Consider the following 10,655-nt stretch of genomic DNA (forward strand, 5'->3'; position numbering starts at 1 on the left):
GAATATTCTAGATCAACCTGGACTTTGGTTTAGGCCATCTGACCACAGTGAAAAAAAACCCTGAACTAGGCCAACAAGATAAGAGATTTGCCTTTTTATACTGGCAAAGGGAACTGATGAAAGACAGAAAAATATTGAGAAGAATGAAAGGTCTTAAAATCATGCAATACAAGAGTGGGGGAAATTAATCTGCCAAAGACAAAATCCTTGGAAAAGAGGGACTTTCTGTTTCTCAGTATTTGGAGAGTGATGTACTGGCAACTTCTCACTACCCTTCCAGTTCCACTCTCCCCTCATATGTACCCTGTATCCTGGGATGTTTATCCATATGGGTTGCACCAAGAGGTTCTCTTTCCTCTGGCAAAGAAGTCACCAGCAAGAAGAAAGAGTGTGAGATCAGGTGTGTACTCCCTAGTTCCCTTCTTGCTGGGTCATTGTAGTTTGGCTATGAAATTCTTCCAAAGACTCTCTCCAGTCAGGCTGCGCTCTCCTTTTGCTATCTTCCCTAAGTTCCTTCCCTGATATCTAACATTTCTTCCTTTTGCTTCAGACCTAATAGTGACGATGGGTCTGTCATGCACTTCGCTCCCGAGTATGCACACTCTGAGCAATTTCCCAGTCCCTGATTGATACAGGAGGTCTGAAAGATGGGGGAGAATTAACCAATAAAATCTCATTAACAGGAAGTAGAGAACGCAAAGAGATATTTCAACAAAATATTAAGCAGGATTTTCTGAATACCAATGTGGTGTGTGGCCTGAGAAAACAAACATCTTCATCATCTGAAGATAAAAGTCAGGCAATGAGACCATTCAATACAGTAAAGACTCCGGGAAGAGCCCCTAAACTCCCGAGAAATCAAGTCAGAAGTCTATTTGTGGTTGTAGAAAGTGTACAAAATGCCTTTAAAAGCATTACCATTTATTTCATAGCTACTCATTCTTAAAAAAAAAAAAAAGGCAGTTTTATACTCTAGTTTCGACCAGCCTTTATATATTATTTTTTTTAAAAGAAAGGCCAAATATAAAGAAAACTAAGAATATACACTTCATGTACTTATTATATATTAAGAACTTTGCTAAATAGTCTTTTTTTAACCTCAGGTTTAATTTATATAGCATACTGTTTGGGTATCAAGGTATCATACCCAATCTGTTTGGGTATCAAGCTCTAAGTTTTGACAAATATATATATATATAACCATGTTACCACCACTAAAATTAAGGTATAGACTATTTCTATCACACCGAAAAATTCCTTTGTACCCATTTGTAATTAACTCTCTCTCCCAAACCCTAGCTCTAGACCCCGGCAACCAGTCTGATTGCTGTGCCTACTCATTTTTATTTTTCCTAGAATTTCACATGCATGGAATTGCAGCATGTGCAAGCTTTTCCATATGAATTCTTTGCTTTAGCATAATGGTTTTGAGTGTCATCCATGTCAGTCCGTTTATCCATAGCTTATTCCTCTCACTGATGAGAGCTATTCTATTATATCATAATTTCTCTATTCTATTTGCCTGTTGATTCACTTTTGAGCTTTCCCGGTTTTAAACTATTATGAATAAAGCACTTATTTAAGTAGGGTTTTTGTGTTGACTTATGTTTTCATTTCTCTTGGGTAAATACATAAAAATGAGATTGTCAGGTCATACGGTATGTGTTAGGAATTTATCAAACTATTTTCCTTGTGCTAAGTGATTGGAAGTATTATTTCATTTAATCCTTAGAATGCTAAATCCTTACTATCTCATTTAAATCTTAGAGAAGAGGGGCGTCTGAGTGGCTCAGTCAGTTAAGTCTCTGCCTTCGGCTCAAGTCATGATCCCAGGTCCTGGGGTCAAGTCCCACTTTGCGCTCCCTGCTCAGCGAGGACCCTACTTTTCTCTCTCCCTCTGCCCCCCACCAACCGCTTGTGTTCTTTCTCTCTCTCTCAAATAAATAAATAAAATCTTTAAAAAAAATTAGAGAAGAATCATATTTGCTTTCATTTTATGGATAAGAAAACTGAGGCTTACAGAGATCAAGATCAAGAGACTTATCCAGGGCTGTGTGTCTAGTAAGCTGTAAGGTCAGGATTAGAACCTAGACACTATAGCTCGTTCATAGAAAACATAACTATAAGGAGTAGCTGGTTATCAAACAAATATCATAGTGTGTATCTATTATGTTCCAGTCAGTGGTCCAGGTCTTGAAAATTTAAGCATTAAAATAAGAACTGACCAAAAAATATCTGCCTTCAGTGGTACTGCACAGAATCTTTGGACACAGTGGAGAGTAAGATGTCAAACTGCTTGACTAAAAATGTACCATCATAGAAGTACAGAAAAAAAAAACAAAAACAAAAACAAAAAAACTTAGGTTTAAAGTCTGGCAGTAGATGATGACCTAGCCTGGAAGTAGGAATAGTACTTAGAAGTCAGACTCCCTAATTCTAAATCTAGGCCATTCTGTTTGCTGGGAGGACAAACTTTATTAGGTTACATAACCTCTCTAGTCCCTAGTTTCTTCATTTATAAAATGGAGATAGGCATTTATATTTGGATTAAATGAATTAACATGATGCGGCATTTAAAACAGTGTCTGGCACATAGTAAGAGCTCAATAAATGTTAGCTCTTAACATTATCGGGGACATATTGTCAATTCCAGTCCAATTCCCAAGTTGGCCTCTTGCCTGAAATTCATTTAAGTTCAGTAAGATCTCTGTCTGTGAGTGTGTTTATTTATTTTCTTCCTTGTTCTAGCAGAATTTAAGATGGCATCTGTCAATATTAGAGAGATGAAGCCTACCTGAAGATAACAAATGATGACATTTGGATTTTCTTTGAACTTTGGAGTTTTAAGAGTCAGCCTCATAGAAGCAGAATAATCAACAGGCACTTCATATGTAATAAAATAGTTCATAAAATATCCCACCCAAATTTATCAGCCTTTATGCCTATGTAAAATTACCAAGTCCCCTGTAGCAATCCATTTCTTTAGTTCTGGCTTACAAAATAAGAAAGCCATGGACAGTTAGGATATGTAAATAACAAGCTTAGTGTTAAAGATAGAATTGGAATTAAATATTAATGACATGTTTGTCTCATTTTCACATGCCAAAACAAGCTGACCACGCACACACACACACACACAAAACATGTATACATTATGTGTCTGTGAGGTCAGTTTGGTTTGGCATGTAACACACATACGTACATACCTATATGCACATATACACATGTACATGTATATGTTTATATTTACATATTACCTTTATACATACATATACACATAAGTATACACATACATGTGTGTGCCTGTATATCTATATATATGGTGTATGAGTATATGTGTGTATATATATATAATATATATACATAAAATAACATTAAGTTGCATTAAGAAAATGAGCTCTGCATTTGAATTAATTTTCTCTTCCAACCTTAGCATTTTGGACTCCTTATAACTCCTAATATGTTACAGAACAACTACACTGTAATTTCTTAACCTTTCTGTTGTTATTAATATAGTATCAGGGACAGAAGGAAAAACAGTAAACCTCTAAATTTACTCTAGAAAGATAAAATTAAAGAGCAAAATTCACAGGCTTTAAATTTTATATTCTCTCTCATACTTAACATTATATCTTTTGGGAATTAGTTTTGTCAATTTTAGGCAACTTTTGATAGTTATCCAGAGTATTTATGTAGTGTTAGATAAATCCATTTTGTCAAGGCATACACACACAAAAACCCTAAAATATTTAAAAGAAGAATTCAATAAGCCACTTGAATGAAACCATTACAAATGTGAATTATGCATGTGAAATAGGCTCAGATTCTTTTCAGTGAATTTCTCATCATTTGGATTCACCTGATGTTTGAGCCTATAGGGTCTTGAAGCAAACCTAGCTTGGAGTGAAATTTAGGAAGGCAGAACTAAGCAGGCAAAGCCAAGTGATGAGAGCTGTCACTAGATCTGCCGTGGGATAAAATTGGCAGGTTTTGCTTGGCTATGGCCACAGGTGGAACATAATTTTGATGGCTTTATCTACAATTCTCTTGAGCATTTTTTTCCATATCATGGAAATCTGGTTCAACTCAGTCTGACAGATGAATATCTGATTTGTTGAAATGTGGAAGCCCCTGTAACTCAGGACTGAAAGAGACATGGCCACTAGTCTTCCTAGAAACAGAAATACAAAGTCAGTAAGTTATGACACAGGAACATCTGTTGCTTGGTTTCCTCTTCCTATCCCCAGGCATGCACTGTGCAAACCATAATATATGCATTGCCCCCTGCAGATAATCCCGTTAAACTAGTTAGGTTTCAATAAGAGTTGCAGATGAGTTGCAGAAATAAATTCTGGATTGACTTGATTGCATTTAAGATGATTCTATGTAATACATACAGTGTGACTTAGCTTTCTGCAGGTTCATTGTCGCTGAGATAAAATGGTGCCTTGGTTCTGTTCCCCAGGATCAACTAAAAGAGTTAATGCTCATGAAGATATTAGTTGAAAGTTACTTTTGAGATTATGTAATGTTGTTATCCAGAATTTGAATTTTATTCAGACTTTGAAAATGGGAATGTTTGGTCCGAAATATCACAAAATGCTAGAGTTCTTCTCCTTTCCAGTTGTTTCTTTCTTTGTAAACTATATTATCACTTCATACACTTGGAAATGCCCGTCCTTAAAAGGTTGATTAGAGAGATGAAATGGTGTCTTGGATAAAACTGCCTTCCAAAAAATTTCATTTTTAAAATAAATCGGCTGTATTTTTGACTGGCAATCTATACAGATATGTGGATATGCAAGGCTTCCGGGGATTTTGTTTTGCTTGTTTTCTTATCAACTGTGTGGCCATGTCTGATCCCACAGGAAAAAACAAGCAAAAATTTAAAAAAACAACAACAACAAGACCACCCAAACAACAAAACCTCTGTGTTCAGTTATTACTGAAAGACTGCCCTGGCAGTAATGAGCTCTCTGCTTAGAACATTCTTGCCCCCACATAACCCCAAGGCTTGGTCCCTCTTTTGAGTCAAATTTCTGCTCAGAAGTTACTTTTTTAGAGAATTTTTTGCTATACCCACTTTAACTGTCTCATTTTCTATCTAACTCTCTGCTTTCTTTCTTTCTTTCTTTTTTTTTTTCATAACATTTATTTGTGTCTTGTCTGTCTCCCCTTCTGGAACATAAGCTGCATCAGAGGAGAGACTTGGTTTTTTTGCTGTTGTATAGCAGTACCTACCACAGTACCTGACATACAGTATTCTTTCAATAAATATTTGTTGAATTAATGAAGATGGATTGGCCTCAGGGCAAACAGATATATAAGTCTGGTACTGTCCCAAACTTCCTAGTATATACTCCTCCCCTGGTAACTTCTCTGTTCTTGTTTTCTCTTACCCCATTTTCCATCAGATCAAGAAGGGTTCTAACATCTGTCCTGGTTTTAGATTTGTCCTGTTCTGTCTCTGCCTCTGTACAGGGGAGGATAAACTCAGGGCAGGGCCGGACACATCTGCTGCATATCTATCGCAGGACATAGCTTTTGGGAAGATGGATTCCCAATAGTCTTTATACTTGAAAAAAAATAGCTGTGTCCAAGTTTTGAATAGTTTTGTGCTTTGATTTCTTCATAGTTGTACATGAACACTTGTTAAAGGTGGCATAGTTCAGACAGAGTTCCTCTTCTTCCTTTCCACAGGATTACTTCTCTTTTCATGCATGTAGACACTCCCAGATTTTCCAGTACTTTTGAACTTCATTTTATTTGGTTATTATTATTATATTAAATTATATTATATTATAATTAATTATTACATATAATGTATAATATATGATATATAATTTAATATAATTAATTATAATTATATATTATATTATGAGGAGGAGGCAGAGAAGGATTATTTTTTTCATAACTCCTCCACAAACATATTTTCATATTTCATATTTTCAAATATGAAACTTAAATTCATGCCAGACTTGCTGAATCCCTTGGTCAATTCCTATTTCTCTGGCATCTTTCTGTCAGTAACCAACTCCATATTAAAAACGGAGCTGCCTACACTTATCAGGGTGCAAGTGTCAAGTTGCTTCCTCAGAACTTTCGACAAAAACTTATTTGTTAAGCTCCCCACTACCTGCTTGTTAATGGTCAGATCAGAAAAGTCCCTCTATTCCAGAAGGCAGTAAAATACATGGGGAAGAAACTTGACTGAGAGTTACAATAGACATCTGTTGATGAAGCCATTGGGAATATTGTCCCAAACGTGAGTGCGTTTGCAGTTTCATCTTGCCTGTCTTCCATGGTGGACAACCAAGGAAGCCTCAAGGAATTGGAGAGGCAGTGTCTCTTGTCAAGAGGAAAGTATATGGACTTGAATATCAGGACATTTTTATAGTGAGAAAGCTGTGTAGTTAGAAATAAGAAGATAGAGTTTCAGGGTTAGGCCAGAACAGGAAACACATATGTACATATTTTCTTAGTATCCTGAAAGCACTCTGTAGGGGAGAAGTGAACACATGGAGATTCTGTTTTTCTTTCTTTAAACAAAAAGTATGTTAGCAAACTAATTTTGTTTGGTTCGTAGAGTAATTCTACCATTAAATCTATTACTGTCAAGTAAAACTTTCTTTTTGCTGAACTATGTGTACCTAAACTCAATATTATTAATTTAATTTGTTACAGAAAACCACCCAGTAGATTTTATTGCAATAAATTCTGTCCTATAGCCCAGGAATCTTTGCCTTTTCTTCACTGAAGACAGTCAAATTCACATCTGATGAGTGAATGAGTGAATTCACATCTGATGAGTGAATGAGTCAATTCACATCTCCTTAGGTAAATTTAAATGCTGAAGTTTGATCAAAGAGAGCTTACTTCACATTGGTAGCATTTTAATTATATTGTGAGGAGGGAGGCAGAGAAGCATTATTTTTTTCTTAACTCCTCCACAAACAAATGCTTATGAAACCAGGGGGGCCTGTAATAAAAACACACCTAAATTTCACTTTAGAAAGAAGCACAATGTCCTAGTGACCACAAAGCAACAAATCTTGTTCCAAAAATTGAAGCAAGATAATAAGCTAATAACAACAAAAGTTTCGTCATTGGTGAAAAGAACCAAAATGCTTGTGGATCTGACCCGTTTTGAGCTGCTAAGCCTCTTCCCCTACACCAGGAAGCCTGCAGGTAGGATGCAAGGCCCCACCTAGACTTTAATAAACGTATCTAGATGTCTGTCGATTCCTTCTATTGCCTACCTTACTTTCAAAGAAGAATTAGAGGTGCCAACAATTCTTTTTTTAATTAGAGGAAACTAGAAGAAAAAAAAAGATGTGGATAGAAAAAGAATGAAACCAGAGGTTGAGATTAGTACATGAAAGACATTCAATAAGATTTGATGAGTTCGATATAGCTGAACCACGGTTTTGCCTCTTAAAGTTCTCTAGAAGCCAAGCAAAGGGAGAAACATAGTAAACGATAAGATTTCATTGTCTACAAGAGAAAGTTGAAACAGTTGCTCCCAACTTTTTTCCAGGTACTAGAAAAATGTTTCCCATAAATAAGACATGTGTGATGTCACAAAAAATGTTCTCTTGAAAACAGACTTTAAAGTAAATGTAATACATTTTACAAGGACGTTTTTGCAATATGCAAGTGATATGATGAATCATTAAAAGGAAACCTACAAATAACTCAAACAAGGGTCTTCCCTAGGCAATTTATACCATGAGCTCACTGTACCAGGTAGTATTTTTTTTTTCCACAGAGCTTTTAGTATTATTGAGCAGCTCTACCTCAAAATACATCTCCTGAGAAGTTTAAGAAATGCCAGTAGTTCATGCTGCTTGATGCATGCAAACCCTAACATAACATTCAGTCACACTAAACAAATTTGGTAACAACCGCATCCAGGGTACCAATAAGGAAACAAGGCGTGTTAGACATACATTTTTTATAAAGTAGTTTATTGGAATTTTAAAACAAATGTGATTTGTTTAAAAGTGACGATTAGGGGCACCTGGGTCGCTCAGTGGTTTAAGCCTCTGCCTTCGGCTCAGGTCATGATCTCAGGATTCTGGGATCGAGCCCCACATCGGGCTCTCTGCTCAGCAGGAAGCCTGCTTCCCTCTCTCTCTGCCTGCCTCTCTGCCTACTTATGATCTCTCTCTGTCAAATAAATAAATTCTTTAAAAAAAAAAAAGTGATGATTATACTAAATACAACTTACTTTATACTAAGTTTAATTTACTTTACACGATATTTTAATATAATCATAAGCCTATCAGGCAAGTATGAATTTAGCCTGCTTCACCAAGAGAGTTTGTAAATCGATGACTACAGCCAGCATATCATTCCTGCTACTTGAAAAACGGTCTTCCCCTCTGCTTTTCTCTTGAATCTGTGCACGTGCCCCCAGAGAATTCAGAATCCACTGTCTTTACTCAAAATCCAGTTGGGCTATGGCCAGGGTCCTGCAGTTCGGGAGGGGAATCCGGATAAGCTGTCTTCCCTTGTTCTACACTTTCTGTCTCACTCTTCCCTTTGCTTTTATAGTTTCACTTTCCCGCAGCGGCACAGCTGGACAGCGCAATACATGTCGACCCCTTCTCTTTCTTGAGCTGCTCTTTCCACGTATTTGGCCTCTGTCACCCTGTCATCACTTTTCCGTGACCTCCTAGTGCCACCTGCCCCAGCTCATGCCTCACTCTCCGTGGCGCCGTGCCCCCAACGGGCAGGTGTCCAGGGGCTGTTCCTGCTCGGGGACTGACCTGTCCCACACAGTTCACCAACGTCCCTGTTCACGTCCCTGTTCAGACTTGTTCACACTGCACATTGCAGGAGGTTCTCAACCTCAAGAAACTGGGTTCGTGGAAAGAAGCTTCTGCGGTTTTTTTTTTGTTTTTTAAGATTTTATTTATTTATTTGAGAGAGAGCGAGAGCACAGAGTGAAAGCAGACTCTCACTGAGCAAGGACTCTGATGTATGGCTCTGTTCCCAAGACCCCGAGATCATGACCTGAGCTGAAGACAGGCATTTAACCAACTGAGCCACCTAGGCTCCCCAAGAAGCCTCTGAATTCTTACGGAGAGCCACCTGGTAGACAACTGCCTTCTCCCTAGGAATCCAAACAACTCTCTACACATGATGGTTTCCTTCTCTGTTCATTTGAAGTACTCATGCCATAAGCTATGAGATAAAATCAAAGTGGCTTCCTATCCCTTGGTCTGTCAGCCATCAGCAAAACCTTTGATATTTAACATAAACTGGCTGTGTGTTACACGCAAGTCTTCTAAAATTTCAGGAAGTAAATGCTCAAAAACACGCAGGGGGGCAAATTCTTTATGGGAAATTTTCTCAAGGCGTCATAGATTTCTTGTCTGCTAGCCTAGAGAATGAATGAACATCAATAATAGTAGCCTCAGGAAAAAAATCACACTCCTGAGTTTACCTGAGGAGGTTTCTGGCTTTTTTCCCCCCCAGGTAGCCATGAAAACAAATTTCATAATCCCAGGAGCTTCTCTCCCCATCAATACTGGTATAGCAGTTTTCATTTTAAGAAGAAGGCAATCTTTGAAGTAAATACTTCTATTAAACAACATGGGGGAAAAAAGTGAGTTAATATGAAATTCTCTCCTACCTATAGGAAAATATTGCTCTATTTTTACTGTTATCATTAATCATACATGTTGATGAATCACTGCACAAAACACTCCACCACTCTATGCTGTCATAGAGAGAAAAATAAAACTGGATCAGTCTTTCCTATTATTTCAATTCAGAGCAAAGTTCTCATAGGGAATGCTACTTCCCGAGAGCCAGTCAGGTGTTTGGGGTAGTGCCTTCATGTGTTCAGATCACATGGGTACTAATCAGTTTACTGACAGCAAAGTAATTCTATGAATGGAGCTCTCTCGACTCAGACGATTAATTGCAATTCCCAAAGTAACTGTCACGCAATGAGCAGTGCACATTCTCCTAAGAGCTGCATCCTATAATCAAGGAAGACCTGAAAACAAATCTAGAGCAGTATGTCATTATCAACCCATCAAAAAGAGGAAACCTGCACAAAAGGACACTTCAAGCCATTATTTTCTTTGATGAACAACATCCACAATTGGTCTGATAAGATAAAAAGAATCGTTCTTTTTCCTAAGAGAATGGACTTTTTAAAAAGGGAATTATGATTAACAATTATTAACACACATGGTGCTTTGTTTTGGAAGTGCCTTACAAATACTGATTTAATCCTTACAAATTCCTCTGAGGCTCCTGCATCCCTATTATCCGCATTTACAGAGGAAGAGAGCAAGGCAGAGAGAGGTTAAGTGAATTGTCTAGTAAATCATCCAAGCATATATAGCTAGTGAACTTCAAAGCTAGATGTGAGCTTGGTAGGTTGAATCCAGGGTCTCTGCTCTTAATTACTACACTATGGTTTTTACTTAAAGAGAGGAAATCAGGAATACAGCCCAATGGGCACCCACTGCATGTGATCCTGAGCAAACCGTGGTTCTAATGCTTTCAATGTTTACAGAGTTATGGAGTATCAGTCATTAATAGTAACAGCTCAGTTTACTGGGCACCACTACAGGTTGAGCATCTTGCCTACATCCCTTCTAAATATCAAAGTTATTATGTGAACCGCATATAAA

This window comes from Lontra canadensis, unplaced genomic scaffold (genome assembly GCF_010015895.1).
Source record: "Lontra canadensis isolate GAN:19392208 unplaced genomic scaffold, GSC_riverotter_1.0 scaffold80, whole genome shotgun sequence".
NCBI classification, from domain to species: domain Eukaryota; kingdom Metazoa; phylum Chordata; class Mammalia; order Carnivora; family Mustelidae; genus Lontra; species Lontra canadensis.